Source organism: Pipistrellus hanaki (assembly GCF_964339955.1).
Source record: "Pipistrellus hanaki genome assembly, chromosome: 11".
In the NCBI taxonomy this organism is placed as follows: domain Eukaryota; kingdom Metazoa; phylum Chordata; class Mammalia; order Chiroptera; family Vespertilionidae; genus Pipistrellus; species Pipistrellus hanaki.
The window spans coordinates 71,595,435-71,611,959 of NC_140513.1; the positions used below are offsets into that span (position 1 = coordinate 71,595,435).

General features: G+C 44.5%; 1 protein-coding gene and 1 pseudogene across 9 annotated transcripts in view; one reads left to right on the forward strand and one right to left on the reverse strand.

Annotated features, from left to right (window-relative positions):
- Nucleotides 1–16,525, reverse strand: part of SPIN1 (spindlin 1) — a 101,949-nt gene that overhangs the window by 37,666 nt on the left and 47,758 nt on the right. The window contains exon 3 of one of the 8 annotated variants that reach the window (XM_084899085.1): nucleotides 16,326–16,404. The exons of the other annotated variants lie outside the window; for them this stretch is intronic. The gene's annotated coding sequence lies outside the window, so the exon portion shown is untranslated. The remainder of the gene's footprint in view (nucleotides 1–16,325; nucleotides 16,405–16,525) is intronic. 8 annotated transcript variants of the gene reach the window in all.
- Nucleotides 8,776–10,358, forward strand: LOC311630201 (carbonic anhydrase 2-like; annotated as a pseudogene). Its single transcript has one exon. The product of its transcript is annotated as a carbonic anhydrase 2-like (transcript).

Sequence of the window (16,525 nt, forward strand, 5' to 3'; positions counted from 1 at the left end):
AAAGGGCCAGTGCACACTCACTTGCTAATAAATTCTCTCACTCTAAGCTGTAGAGCAAGGGCAGCAGCTAAAGAAGTATCAGAGACACATGAGGAGAATGTGAATTTACTAGCTTTAGGTAAGGGCTGGAGGGTCAGGGTCAGGGGTCAGGGCAACTCTCTGGAGAGGGGAAGAGAACGAAAGTGCTGGCAGGGCAAGAGAGAACCAAATCTATTCTGGATTAACCTGGCTAATACCGATGGCCCCACCTGGTGATTTCCCGGAGACCACACCCCACCAAACTCTGGCCCTAGCTTCTTCCAGTGGCTTCTCCACACCAGCAGCCCACCTGGGACTTGTGTTACAAACTTTCCCAAAATTCAAGATCCACAAACCATAAACAAGCAGCAGCCGGCCTCAGCTTGCTAATTCTTGCTAAACAGACCCAAGCTGGCAACTGGTCTCAACTTGCATGGTAACACCCATTAGCTGACCCCAAGCCTGGAATAAGCAGCAACCAGTCTTGAACTGGAATGCAGCTTCAATAGTGACAAGTTCAGCACAGATGGCAGCAATCCTCAGCTAGCATCATGGGGCCCACCCAAGGTTCCCAAGCCCAGCACCGGTGGCTGCTGGCTTCAGTTTACAACATAGCATGGCACAATTGGCAGCTGACCTTGGCCTGCCCTGAAGCCCCTCCCAAGAAGCTCCAGACCCAACACACCTGGTGGCCAGCTTCAGATCACACCAGAGCACCACCCACCCAATTTCAAAAATGCAAGTGTCACCAGAGCCCCACTACAGCAACTCCCACTGCATGGGGTCAGCCCCTGCACAATAGCTTGTCCTCTGTAGTCACAGTCAGCCCTCACAACCAGTCAGCCTGAGGGTCAACACAACCCACTGAGATGTCAGCAGCAATTGAGGCCCAAATACTACAGGGAAGAGCGCACAACCTACACAAGGGACACCCATGGAGCATGGGGCTCAGGTGACCAGGGAGACTGTGCCACTAGGCCTCATTGAGCACCTACTACATGAGGCCACTCTGCCAAAACAAAGCAGATCTACCTACTACATAGAAACAACCACAGGAGTCAGCCAACATGAGGAAACAAAAAGCATGTCCCAAATGAAAGAATAGAACAAAACTCCAGAAAAATGGAAAGAAATGGAAACCAAGCAATCTAATAAATGCAGTGTTCAAAACAATGGCTATGAGAATGCTCAATGAACTATGAGGAATAGATGAACTCAGTGAGAACTTCAACAAAGAGATAGGAAGCATATAAATGGAGTTAGAAAACTTAAAAAGTCAGAAAAATGCAATAACTGAAACGAAGACTATACTAGAAGGAATCAGTATTACATTAGATGAAGCAGAGGATCAAGCCAGTGATTTGGAAGAAAAAGAAGCAGAAAACTCTTAATAGAAATAACAAAGGGGAAAAAAAGAATTTAACAAATGAGGAAAATTTAACAGAACTGTGGGAGAACATCCAACGTACCATCATTCACATAATAGGGGTCCCAGTAGGAGAAGACAGAAGGGATGGAATATGTATCTAACGCATGACAGAAAACTTCCCTAACTTGGTGAAGGAAATAGATATACAAGTCCAAGAGAGAGCTCCAAATAAGATGAACCCTAAGTGTTACACACTAAGACACATCATAATTAAAATGCCAAAAATTAAAGAAATAGACTCTTAAAAGTAGCAAGAGAAAAAAAAGATACATATAAGGGAGCTCTCATAAGACTATATACTGATTTTTCAACAGAAATTTGGCAGGACATAAGGAAATGGCATGAAATATTCAAAGTGACCAATGGCAAAGACCTATATCCAAAGTTACTATAGCAAGGCTGTCATTTAGAATCAAATGAGAGATAGTTTCTCAGATAAGAATAAGCAAAGAATTCATCATCACTTAAATCAGTATTACAAAAAATGGTAGAGGGACTTCTTTAAGTAAAAACAACCAAAAAGAGGAATAAAAAAGATATAGGCCAGGTGGTGTGACTCAATGGTTGATTCATTTCCTGATCAGGACATATGCCTGGGTTGCAGACTTGATCCCCAGTAGGGGGCATGTAGGAGGCAACTAATCAGTGTTTATTCCCCACGGGTGTTTCCCACCTCTCTATTCCTCTCCCTTCCTCTATCTCTAAAATCGATTTTAAACACACACACACCCTCACTCATAAAAGCCCTGGCTGGGGTGGCTCAGTGGTGGCTGCAGTGCCATCCTGTGAACCTAAGGGTCGAGCAGTTGGAATGAATATGGTACGCTGAGTTCACAGTAGTAGGTAGAATGCTGTTTTTGTTTTTTTTCAGCAGCACCTTAAAGATTTAGTGCACTGACTTCTGGCTTACCTGGTTTCTGACAACAAATCTGGAATTAGTATTTTCTGTTTCTCTATTTTTAATATCTGTTATTTTTTGGCATTTTAAAAATACTTTCTTGGTGGTTTTCAGAAATTTGATTAAGATGTGCCTTGGCATGGTTTTCCTTTTTTTTTGTTTTGGTTTTTTTTGTTATCTTACTTTGGTTATGTTGATCTTGTAAAATGTATGGTTGCATTGGAAAATTTCTGCAGTTATTTGTTTCAGATTTGTTTTTTTGTTTACCCCTCTGTCCTCTCTTTCATGAAGTACAGTTTCATTTATGTTATGGTCTAACAGGTCACTGAGGCTATTCATTTTCCCAGTTGTTTTCTTGGTGGTGGTGGTTGGTGGTGGTGCTCCACTTTTTATCTGTGGAGTGTAATCTGCTATTAATTACATTTAAATTTTTTTTTTTTTTTCAGATCATGTATTAATCTTGTGGGTTCAAGTCCAGTCAGGGCATATATCCAGGTTTTGGGTTCTATCCTATTTGGGACCTGTACAAGAGGTGGCTGATTGATGTTTCTCTCTCACATAAATATTCCTCTCTCTCTTTCCCCCTCTTCCTTCCCCTTTCTTTAGAATCAATGAAAAAATATACATATATACACATGGCGGGGTGGGGGGGAGGCAAAAGGCAACACTTAGTAAAAGGACAACACTTAGTAAAAGCAGTGGATTAACCAAATGTAAACCAAGTACAAAGGATGAAAGGCAAAAAGGATGGAGGAAACCAAGATAGCAGCATAGGTAAATGCAATACACACTCCCACACCACATCAAAATTACTACTAAAATACAGAAAAAACATTCAGAATCACAAAATCTAGCTGAAAGGGAGTTCTACAACTAGAGAAATAAAGAAAACACACTGACTGGTAGGAGGGGCGAAGGCATGATTTTCTTTTAATCAGGAAGGGTATCTTGGCTACAGAGGCCTCCTGTGAGGAGCAAAGGGTCCCAGCCCCACATCAGACGCCCTTCCCCCCCTCTCCCCACCCAGGGATACAGTGCTGGGAAGAAAAGTCCCTGTATTTCAAGCTGTAAAAACTAGCAGGGATTGTGGCTGAGTGACACAGAGGCTGACAGAGTCCCAGCAGTTCCTCTTAAAGGGCCAGCACAGACTTAATCAGACTCATTCCCTCTGAGCTCCAGCACTGGAGCAGTAGCCTGGAAGGATCCAGGAAGGAACTAAATTGTCTGGCATCAGGACAAGAACTTGGGGGCAGCTATCTCCCAGACAAAAGTGCTCGTAGAAGTCATTGCTCCTATTCTGAGACCTCCCTTGCCACAGAGCTGACTGACAGGCACCATAACTGAGTCTACATCAACCTGGCTCACACTGCTTGACCTGCCTGGTGACTAACTCCCCCCACCCCCCACCCCCCAATTTGTAGCCCCACCCAAGCTGTTTCTAGTAGCTTTTTCATATGAATGGCTTGTCCTGGCTCAGGCTTCAGACTTTGCTAAAACCTCTCAAACACGCTGCAGTTGGTGTCAGGTGCTCCAAACTTATCAATAAAAAGCCCAAGACCCAGCACTAGCACCAGCCTACCTTGCTTCATAGCTGGGCCTCGTCTGGGCACTTCTAAACTTGATACAGATAGAAGAGTGGTCGGCAAACTGCAGCTCACGAGCCACATGCAGGTCTTTGGACCCTTGAGTGTGGCTCTTCCACAAAATACCATGTGCAGGCGCGCACATACAGTTCAATTAAAACTTTGTGGCCCATGAGCAGAAGTTGGTTTTCAGCCTGGGCAAGTCTATTTTGAAGAAGTGGCATTAGAAGAAATTTAATTTTAAAAATTTGGCTCTCAAAAGAAATTTCAATGGTTGTACTGTTGATATTTGGCTCTGTTGACTAATAAGTTTGCTGACCACTGAGATAGGAGGATGCTGCAGATCTCTCTGTAGCTCCTACCAGGTGGCCCCAGGCAGTGGCTGACTTTGTACCTCCCTGGAGGCCCCAGAGCCAGTGCACCCAATGGACAGCTTCAGACCACACTAGCTTACAACTCTACACATCCCTAAGTGACACACTCAAGGGACAGACTCAGTGAGCACCAAAGCCCCACTGAAGCAAGTCCTGCTCCTTAGGGGTGTCTCCTGCCCAGCTGCTCTTCCACTGTATTCCCAGCTGGTCCTCACAGCCAATGGGCCTGGAAGTCAATTCCTTTCAGTGACACCATAACAATCAAGGCTCAACTACAAGACTGTGCACACAGCCAACACTGGGGTGCACTTAAGAGTTCCCAACTCAGGTGACTGGGGAGGTAGAGCCACTGGGACCTATAGGACATCTAGGACACAAGGACACTCTACCAAGTCCATGAGCTATAGCAACTCTAAACAATGCATAGAAATAAACACAGGGAAGCAGCCAAAATGTAGAGATCAAGAAACATTTGTGAATGAAAGAAATCTCCAGAAAAAAAACCTAAATGAAATGGAAGCAAGAAAACTATTAGATACAGAGTTCAAAACTATGATAAGGATGCTCAAGGAACTTACTACCCTGTTTCCCCAAAAATAAGACAGTGTATTATATTAATTTTTGCTCCCAAAGATGCGCTAGGTCTTATTTTCAGGGGATGTTTTACTTTTCTATGAAGAAGAATACGGTACACATTTATTGTTAAATGAAAATAAAGGAAATTTATTACCTGCATACGGTATGGTAGTACGGTAGTTGTCAATACAAACCAGACAAACTGTGAATCCTACAGTATCAAGAATTTACTCATTCATTCAATGACAATCATGTCATCATCTTCTGGAACATCATCATAACAATCCAATTCCTGAATTTCCTGGTGAATTTCTTTCAGAATTAGTGGAACAAATCTCTCATGTTTAGCAATAGCACTGTCTTTAAATGAGTACTTCTTGTCAAGGTAGCCTGCTCCCAGTGCATTTGTAATGCAACTGTCAGTGATTTTCTCCCATGAATTCTTTACCCAAGTCACAACTTCTTGCAGTTTAGGTTTCTCAAAGTTTCCATGCTGATTTCTCTCCATTCTATTTCTGATGTAGTCATTAATTTCCATGCGCAAATTGTCTTTGAATGGCTTGTTTATTGCAATATCAAGAGTCTGGAGATAGGCCGTCATTCCTGCGGGAATCATTATCTGATCTATTTTTCTTTCGTGAAGAAATGTTTTCATGTCTTTAGCACGGTGAGTGCTGGCTGCATCCCAGACTAGCAGACCTCTTTGTCTCTCTCACATAACAAGTGGAAGCATTAAATCGACCCACTTCCTTATAACTGCTTGTGTGGCCCAGGCTCCTTCCGTTTCAAGAATAAAAACACCTAAAACACGTTCTATCTTTTCCTTCTTGCCCTTGGAAATAATTAAAGGTAGGATTTTAGTGCCATCCAGACGAATTGCCAAAATACAGGAAACACGTGCACTTTCGTAAGCAGTGGAGGGAATGTACACTAAGGAGGCACCCCGCTGTTCAATTGTTGTTTGAGATGATTGGCCCATAAACACTGCAGTTTCATCCATAGCAATCATGTTGGAAAGATTGTATTTAGAGAAGTCAGCATCATCAATAAAGGACTTGAATGCAAGTGCTCGCTTAATAACTTGAGTATCTTCCAACCTAAACAATGTTGTACCCGTAGATTAGGGGTGTCGAACTCAATCAGAGAAGGGGCCAAAATCTAAAATCCAGCCTAAATCGCGGGCCGAATGGTTTACTGAACAGTCATAAACTGACAATGTCATAAACTGACAGCAGAGTGCAGTGATGACAGCGCGGTGCGGGCCACATTGCAAGGCCTGGCGGGCTGGATTTGACCCGCGGGCCTTGTGTTTGACACATGTGCCATAGATCTTCTTAAAGACAGTACACTTCGCTGAAGGAAATTATCCAGCTAGTGTTGTGATGCTTTGAAGTCTTCGGGGGCTATGTCAAACTGTGGTGCCATTGCAAGGGCAAATTCTTGAATCTGAGCCCTATTCACAACCAAAGCCTCTGTTCTCCTGTCAACAACCCATTCACAGATCAGGTCTTCCAGCTCAGAAAATAATGGTTGCCAACCTGATCCACACTTGCACTTTTTAGCATTTCCCTTGTCCACCTGTTCAATGAGGTTACCATACTCTGCTCGCCATTTTCGGACCAATCGGATACTCAACATCTTCTCTTTGCAGAAAGCAGTACAATTTTGGCCCCCAGAGTCTTCCACGATTCCTTTCTTGTACTTCACGGAGTAGCTTTTTCTTTTTGCGCTCATTTCTAGGGGTAAAAAAAAAAGGAATTGGGGTATCAAGGTGGGGGGAGGGGGATCACTTAAAATGACACAGGGGGATCAGAGAGGGGAATCAAAATGGCACAGGAGATTCAGAGGGGGGATTACCACTTTAGTAACCCCTTTTGATCCTCCTGTGTCATTTTGATTGCCCCCTCTGATCCTCCTGTGTCCTTTTAAGTGATCCCCCTTCCCCCACCCCTGTGCCACTGAACACCTTCACCAGACATTGCCTCTACCCCTTTATCAGACAATTACCCCCTGGGACCTGCCTGGGGACTGTCACTGGGCTTGCTGGGGCCTGGATCTAGGCTGGAGCAAAGTCTGCCACTGACTGAGAACCTTTAGTCATCATGAGGGCAGCCGTGAGCATCAGGTAATGTCACCAGAGACAGACCAGCACTCACCACCTTCGCGTGTACCTTCCGTTCTAATCCTCCTGTTCTACACGCATCTGGGAAAGTCTCCTCCTCTCTCCCGCCCCGCGCTCACTGCTCACTCCGACCTCCGCTCCACCTCCACACAGCAGTTGATGTCAGGACTCTGTGTAACGTCACTGGTTGCCAGAAGCCAGTCGGGGTGGCCCTAGCGACCAGTTTACGGTAAATTAATTTTCATTCTGAGACAGAGCCTGGAGGGGCCTTATTTTCGGGGGGATGCCTTATATTTCACTCAGAAGGAAACCTGTAAGTAGGTCTTATTTTCTGAGGATGTTTTATTTTCGGGGAAACACGGTAGTAATAAGAGCTTCAAGGGACTTAGTGAAACTTCTAAGGATCTTAATGAGAATACCAAAGACATGAAAAAGGACAAGCCAGAAATTAAGCATGCACTAACTGAAATAAAGAATTATTTACAGGGATGGAACAGTAGAGGATTTCAAGAATCAAATCAACAATTTGAAATATGAGGAAGCACAAAATACCTAATTTGAACAGCAAAAGAAAAAAGAATCCAAAAATATAAAGATAGTGTAAGGAGCCACTCAAACAACTTTAAGCATACCACATTAGCATTATGGGGGTGCCAGAAGAAGAGAGACCAAGATATTGAGAACCTATTTGAAGAAATAATGACAGAAAACTTCCCCTACCTGATTAAAGAAATAGGAAAGCAAAGAGGGTTCCAAAAAAGAGGAAGAAATGGAGGACAAAAACCGACTTGATATACAGTTCAAAACTACTCGTATAAGGTTTTTCAAGAATTTCCTAGAAAAGGCCAATAAAATAAATGAGACCTATGAGGATATGAAAAGGGATCAACTAGAAATAAAGAATACATTGTCTGAAATAAAAAATATTATACAGAGCCCTAAAAACAGAATGGAAGATCGCAAAATCAAGTCAAAGATATGGAACATAAAGAACCAGAGAACACTCCTCCACAGAAGCAAGAAGACAAGAGAATCCAGAAAGTTGAAGATAGTGTGAGAAACCTGTGGGACAACTTCAAGTGAACCAACATCAGAATTATGGGGGTCCCAGAAGAAGAGAGAGAGCAAGATACCAAAAACATACTGGAAGAAATAGTGACAGAAAACTTCCCCCACCTGGTGAAAGAATTAGACTCACAAGTCCAGGAAGCACACAGAACCCCAAGCAAAAGGAATCCAAAGAGGACTACCCCAAGACACATTATAATTAAAATTCCAAGAGCAAAAGACAAAGAGAATATTAAAAGCAGCAAGAGAAAAGCAGGTAGTTACCTATAAAGGAGCACCCATACTATTGTCAGCTGATTTCTCAACAGAAACCAGGCAGGCCAGACAGGAATGGCAAGAAATATTCAAGGTGATGAACAGCAAGAACCTACAGCCAAAAATACTCTACCCAGCAAAGCTATCACTTAGAATTGAAGGCCAGATAAGATAGACCACACTCTGGACCATAAAACACAGTCAGAGACAAAGGCACTTTTTGGTTTGTTTTGTTAAAAACAAAAAACCCAGGGCACAGGATTTTTGTTTGCAGGCACTGACCTGAGGCTTCTGTGGAGAGAGGGCAGTGGGGACTGGAGTTGCCTGAAGAGAGAGGCTGGGGTGGGAGACATGGAAAAGAGATGGCCAGAGACAAGAAATTATCCGCCCCCCACCCCCACCCCACCCCATCCCTACCACCAAACCCCAGCAGCCCCTTTTCCTAAGGGACTCAGGCCCCTCCCAGCAGTAACAGCTGGGGAGAAGGCAAATACCCAACCCAGAGGGATACACTGGCCCCACCCTCAGGTACAATCACGTAGGCTGGGTACCCCTCGACGGCTGGGGTGGGAGAGCCTTCACATCATCTGTGACATTATCATGGGCTGCCTGATGGTCCTGCCCATGGTGCCCTCCCAATCACACATCTCCAGAGTTTTGTATGTGCCTGTGAGCAATCTACAGCTGCTTGTTGACTGCAGACGTGCCACTGGGAGTACACAGTATTGAGGACCAAGCCTCCATGCTGCCACTAGGGTTCCCAGAGACTCCCCAAGCCTGGTGATAGCAGTGTTTGTGTGTGCTAGGACTGTTACAAGGATTAAATGAGCTACAGCATGTAACACTCTCAGCCTGTGTCTACCACGTGGCAGTCTGAAATCTGGGGCTGCCTGATGCAATAGCTTTCTTGTATTCAGTGAAAACGCCACTCATTCGTGTTAGTGGAACAGAGCCTCTGAGCTCTCATCATTGATGTTTCTATCTTTCCCTCTCCCTTCCTCTCTGAAATAAAAAATATATATGTATTTTTTAAAAATAATACCCTTGGACTGAGCCGCCCGAGCCGCCTCGGGACGCGAGCCAATTCCTGCTCTGCCCGACCCGCTGCCACCATGTCCCACCACTGGGGGTACGGCCCGTGCAACGGGCCCAAGCCCTGGCACAAGGACTTCCCCATTGCCAAGAGCAACCGCCAGTCCCCTGTGGACATCGACACCAAAGCGGCCGCTCACCACCCTGCACTGAAGCCCCTGACAGTGTCCTACGAGCAGGTGGCGTCCAAGCGGATCCTCAACAACGGCCACGCTTTCAACGTGGAGTTTGACGACTCCCAAGACATGGCAGTGCTGAAGGGAGGACCCCTCGCCGACACCTACCGACTAGTCCAGTTCCACTTCCACTGGGGCTCGTCTGACGGGCAGGGCTCAGAGCACAGAGTGAACCAGCAGAAATACACCGCAGAGCTGCACCTGGTCCACTGGAACTCCAAGTACAAGGACTTCGGGTCGGCCGTCAAACAGCCGATGGGCTGGCCGTGCTGGGCATGTTTCTGAAGATCAGCGATGCGAAGCCGGGCCTCCAGGTCATCGACGCGCTGGCCTCCATTACAATGAAGGGCCAGAGCGCTGCCTTCACCGGCTTCAACCCGCAGGAGCTGCTGCCCGGGAGCCTGGACTACTGGATCTACCCCGGCTCGCTGACCACGCCACGGTTGCTGGAGTGCGTGACCTGGATTGTGCTGCGCGAGCCCATCAGCATGAGCAGCGAGCAGATCACGGCGTTCCGCAGGCTTCGCTTCAACAAGGAAGGGGAGGCGGAGGAGCCCATGGTGGACAACTGGCGCCCGCGCAGCCCCTGCAGGGCCGCCGGGTCCGGGCGTCCTTCCAGTGAGGCCGGTCCCCGGTCCGAGGCCCCGCGGGGAAGAGGACTGCTGCTCTTCGCCCCCAATCCCCGACCGCTGGGCTCCCCACTGCCCTCCTCTCCCAAATCCCTGCGCTTGCTATTCCCCTGGGAGGACAATGGGCGGTGCTCTGCTGGGGGGTGGCCTTCCTGTAAGAAGCCATTAAAGGGACCCGAGAGGACCTGCCTGTCACAGTGCGTGGCTGTGGCCATGGCCTCACAGAGGGGGGGGGGGGGCAGACAGGAAGGAGGGCTCTGACCTGCATGGGTGCGCTGAGCCGTGACGGGAATCAGGTAAAAAGCTCAGGGTTCTGAATGAGTGACCCAGACGGGACTAATGTTCTGACTCCAAGATGTTATACAAAAGAGATTTAAAGTCCGTATATATTTATAGCAAAGTCAGCGTGCCTGTGACTGCTGAGTGCAGTGTCCAGGAGGCAGAATCTGTAACCACTGGTCTCACTGCAGCCGTGACAGTACATTCGCATGTCCTCTGTCCACAATGCTGTATTTTGGGCACATCCTCTAATAAACCCGATTTCTCTTAAAAAAAAAAAATAAATAAATAAATAAATACACTTGAAGGAATCAAAAGCAGGAAAACAATCCAATTACAAACTGGACAAAGGACCTGAGTAGACACTTCTCTAAAGAGGACACACAGATGGCCAACAGGCATATGAAAAAATGCTCAACATCATTAATCATCAGAGAAAATTAAAATTAAAATGGGGTATCATCTCATTCCTGCCAGGATGGCTATCATCAATAAATCGCAAGTGCTGGTGAGAATGTGGAGAAAAGGGAATCCTAATACTCTGCTGGTAAATAAGTGACCGAATTGCGAGAGGGTGCAGGCCATAATGTAGAAAACAGTATGACGTTTCCTCAAAAACTTAAAGATGGAATCTATCTTAAGAATACCAAAACACCAATCAGAAAGAATATATGCATCCCTATGTTCACAGCAGCATTATTTACTATAGATGAGATACGAATACAGCCTGAATGCCCATCAGCAGAGAAAAAAGCAGTGGTACATTTATACAATGGAATATTATTTGGCTGTAAAAAATGAAGGATCACTTAAACTTAGCATTAACCCAAGTGAGTTGAAAACACCCAAAACTTGGAAGTAATCAAGATATCCCTTCAGTCAGGAGTAAATAAATAAACTGTACTATGTCCAACAAATAGAATACATTCCATATTAAAAAATAGATAAATGAGATATCAACCCATGAAAAGACAGATAAACCTTAAGTGCATATTGCCAAGAAATTATCAATCTGATAAGACTACTTACTGTATGAATCTAAGTATATGATACTCTGGAAAAGGCAAAACTATATTCTATCTATATATATAAAAGCCCAAGCAACCGGCCAACCAGCCCACTGTCTGGTAGCTATGATACACACAGACCGCCAGGGGTCAGACATTCAATGCAGGAGTGGAAACCACAAGCATAGAAACATGGAACAGATTGATGGATCTAGAGGGAAGAGGTGAGGGAGGAGGGCAGAAAGAGATTATCCAAAGATCTTATATGTATACTAGAGGCCTGGTGTACAGATTTCTGCACCAATGGGGTCCCTTGGCCTGGACTGCGGCTCTCTGACATCCCCTGAGGGGTCCCAGATTTCGAGAGAGTGCAGGCCAGGCTGAGGTATCCCCGTGGTGCACGATCAGGACCAGGAGGGCTCCAGAGCGTGTCCAGCATATCTCGCCTAGTCCAGCTGTAAGGTTATCTACCGGTCAGAACATCTACCCCCTGGTGGTCAGCATGCATCATAGCTAATTGTCAAATGGTCACTTAGGTTTTTATATAGACTAGAGGCCCGGTGCACGAATCTCTCAGCCTGGCCTGCGCCCTCTCGAAATCCGCGACTCCTTGGGGGATGTCAGAGAGCTGGTTTCAGCCCAATCCCCACAGGCCAGGCTGAGGAACCGCAGAGAAGACAATAAAAAACCAATGGGCTGAAGGGATTAAGAAATACAAATTGGCAGTTACAAAATAGTCATAGGCATATAAGTAAATAGTACAGAGAATTTATACTAATAAAAGGGTAATATGCTAATTAGACAGAATGTCTTCCGGACAAAATCAGAGACTGTTAGGAGCAATCAAGCTGGCAGGGGAGGCCAGTTGGGGGCCATGAGACCAGCAGGGGAGGGCAGTTGGGGATGATTGGGCCAGCAGGGGAGCAGTTAGGGGATGATCAGGTTGGCAGGGGAGCAGTTAAGAGCATCAGGCTGGCAGGCAGAGGAGATTAGGGGCAATCAGGCAGGCGAGTGGTTAGGAGCCAGCAGTCCCAGATTGGAGAGGGTGTAGGCAAGGCTAAGGGGCACCTTCCCCTTCCCACCTCCCCTGTCCATGCACAAATTTCATGCACCAGGCCTCTAGAATAGTAAAAAATATTGTAATAACTATCAGGGGATCACTTTGTAAATTATGTAGTGTCTACTACACTATACACCTGAAACAAATATTGAATGTCAGCTTAATTTAAAAATAAAAAAATGTCAGTGGTTGCCAGTGGTTGAGGGTGGGGGGGCGAGGGGGATTAACAGCTCGAGCACAGGTATTTTTAGGATAATGAAACTACTGTATATGATACTATAATTGTGGATAAATGTCATTTTACATTTGTCAAAACCCACAGAATGTATAACCCAGCATGAAGCCTAAGGTAAACTCTGGACGCTGGGTGATGATGCTGTGTCAGTGTAGGTTCATCAACTGTAACAAATGTACATTTTCATGTGAGACTATACTAGTGGTGGAGGCTAGGGAGAGGAAGGGAGTATATGAGAAATCATTATACCCTCTGTTCAATTTTGTTGTAAATTTAAAATTCTTCCAAAAAATTAAGTGCATTTAAAAAAGTCCTTTTGAAAAAACTGAAGAGGTATTATTAAGACTTATTCTTTCATCATCAACACTTAAATAAGAGTAAGTGATGCCTTCAATGTTGAGGAAAAGTAATTTGAACTCTGTACCCAAGAAAAACAGCTGACATTTAGAATCATGTATGGGCTCAGAATTCACATCTCACACAAATTTCTCAAGTGTCAGAGGATACTCTTAAGAAACTGAGAGAAAAGTGCACCATAAACACAGAGGAGCCAAGCAACCACAGATGTAACCCTGGAATGAAGAAGGCCAAAAGGCTATCTATGAAGCTGGCCGAGAGCCCTAGAGATGGAGCAAGAGACCAGGGACTCAACGAGTTGTCAAGAAGTCAGAACCACACAGTAGGAAGATAAATTAGTCTTATCATAAAGGTTAATAACTGACATTTTTCAAAAGAGCTTCTGAAAGGAGACACAAAAATGGGTGAAATAAGGACAGAAAAAGGAAGGCCAAAAAGGCCCTTACATGACAAGATATTCAACCTCACACTTAAAACTACACTGAGACACACCATTTCTCACCCATCAGATGGACAAAAATCCATGTAGCTGGGAATATACTACTCTGGCAAGACTATAGGAGAGCCGGGACCGGTTTGGCTCAGCAGTAGAGCATTGGCCTGCGGACTGAAAGGTCCCGGGTTCGATTCCGGTCAAGGGCATGTACCGTGGTTGCAGGCACATCCCCAGTAGGGGGTGTGCAAGAGGCAGCTAATTGATGATTCTCTCTCATCGATGTTTCTAACTCTCTATCCCTTTCTCCTCCTCTCTGTGAAAAATCAATAAAATATATTATAAAAAGAAAAAAGAAAAAAAAAGACTATAGGAGAAACATTTACATACTGCTTGCTGGTAGGAATGAAAATAGTACAAGGCCATGGAGGGGAATGTGGTGGCATCCCATTACATAGGCACTAAAATATAACTCAGTCTTTCCTGGCAGGTGTAGCATATGGTTGAGTGTCAACCTATGAACCAGGAGATCAAACCTATGAACCAGGAAGTCACAATTAGATTCCTGGTCAGGGCAAATGCCCAGGTTGTGGGTTCGGTCCCCAGTAGGGGGTGTGCAGGAGGCAGCCAATCAATGATTCTCATCAATGTTTCTATCTCTCCCTCTCCCTTCCTCACTGATATTAATAAAATATTTTTTTTTTTAAAGATTTGACTCAATCCTACTGTTTGGCACCTATCCCAATGACACACTGATAAGACATATATGGAATGGACCACTGCAATTATTATTTCTGGTAGCTGAAATGTAGAAACAACCCAAATGTCCAAATGACTGACTACTGAACAAACTAATATGCTACATCCACACAATTGAACTTTACATACAGACAGTCCTCACGTGACGTAGAACTCCACGTACATGTTTCGTGGTTACATCGCCATCTCGAATTTATTTATAAAAAAAATTTAAAAATTAGTTCCGTCATTTAGATGTATGTACATATGTGCTTTATGTTTGTTATTATTTACCACAAGTAAAGGTCAGGAGTTGTTATCTTTCTTTTACATTTTTTTTTTTTACTGTTTCACTTCATTACTCCGTGTATGTGCTCTATGTATGAGTAGGTGCTTATGTAGGTGGGGTTCCTACTTACGGCGAAAATCGTGTTGTTGCACCATAGGAATGGCTCTCCGACCATTGAGGAGCTACTGTAATTGAAAAGAGCCATGAGGAAGATCCCTGTACATTGCTAAGGAGTGGTCACCAGGACATACAGTGTAGTAGAAAACAGAGAAGTAGATAGGTGTGTGCACTGATGTCAGTTTGTAATGGAAAATGGGTTGTATCACCTCTATGAGCATCACTGATTTTTCAGTGGAAAACAGAACAAGATCCTTTACCAGGTACCTTCAACTATTTTGTTGACAGAAGTGAGAAAGTCATATTTACAAATTAAGTGTTCTAGGACTCACAAAATAGTTATTTAAACTACACTAAACTGCACTGGCCAGATATCTCAGTTGATAAAGAGTACTGTACCAATACACCAAGCTTGCAGGTTCAAACCCCAGTCAGAGCACATACAAGAGTCAACAATGAATCTGTAAATAAGTAGAACAACAAATCAATGTTTTTCCTTCTCCCTTCCTCTCTACAAATCAATCAATCAATAAAAAATAAAAAATTGCACTAAACCATGATGGACAAAAAAAAACAAAAAACTATGCACAAACTTTTCTAACAGAAGCCCATTCAGATACATGTCCCAAAATTACCGACTTTTAACTTAACTTTGGTCTTTATCTTTGGAACATCTGAATTCATACCAAGTATGTTCCAACCACTCAAATGGATTAACAATACTCAACAATGCCTCTCCATACCACACTCACTGCCTCCAACCCTCCCAATTCACTATTCCTCCCCTGTGAGCACCTTTTCCTCCTGTGAAATTTCCCTGGGAAGCTGTCAAGGTGACACTCTCCCTGCTGCACAGCCATTTAATGAGCCCAGCCTTGAAAGACCAGCAGTCATCACTGAAAGTGTGACTTCAACAGGTGGTAAAGGAGTAGGACTTTAAAACTTTTTAGGGTGAAATCAGGAAATCTGATATGTGATATTTTCATACAAGCAGGAAATGTGAAATCTCATCTATAGAGAAAACACCCACAAATAGTGACATGTGAAGTCCACCAGGAAACAAGGCCCACTTTCTCACACACAGAGTCCAATCAGCTTCTCTGGGCCTTGCTGGAAGATCCACCTTAGACTGAAAGACATTTAAGAGAGAACTCCAGATGAAACACAGACCAAAAGCAACAAGATACCAAGACACAAATATGAGGCAGAGCTAATTCAAGAAAGGCTTTTTAAAAAATACAACGTTGTGCCGAAACCGGTTTGGCTCAGTGGTAGCGCGTCGGTCTGTGGACTGAAAGGTCCCAGGTTTGATTCCGGTCAAGGGCATGTACATTGGTTGTGGGCACATCCCCAATAGGGGGTGTGCAAGAGGCAGCTGGTCAATGTTTCTCTCTCATCGATGTTTCTAGCTCTCTATCCCTCTCTCTTCCTCTCTGTAAAAATCAATAAAATATATTTTAATATATATATATATATATATATATAATGTTGCCCTAACTGGTTTGGCTCAGTGGATACAGCATTGGCCTGTGGACTGAAAGGTCCCAGGTTCGATTCCAGTCAAGGGCATGTACCTTGGTTGAGATGTACCTTGGTTGAGACAGAGGAGACCACGCAGCTGTTCCAGTTCCTCTTAGGACACTTCCTCTGGGAGCCTCCAGCTATACACCTAAAAAAAGATGCCTTAGGAGCTGGACTGCTGAAGCTCCCAGCTTTTACCTTTGAGACAGCACCACCTAAGGGCATAGCTGAACCACCATAGAACTCTGGAAAGCCTACCTGGGCTTCCT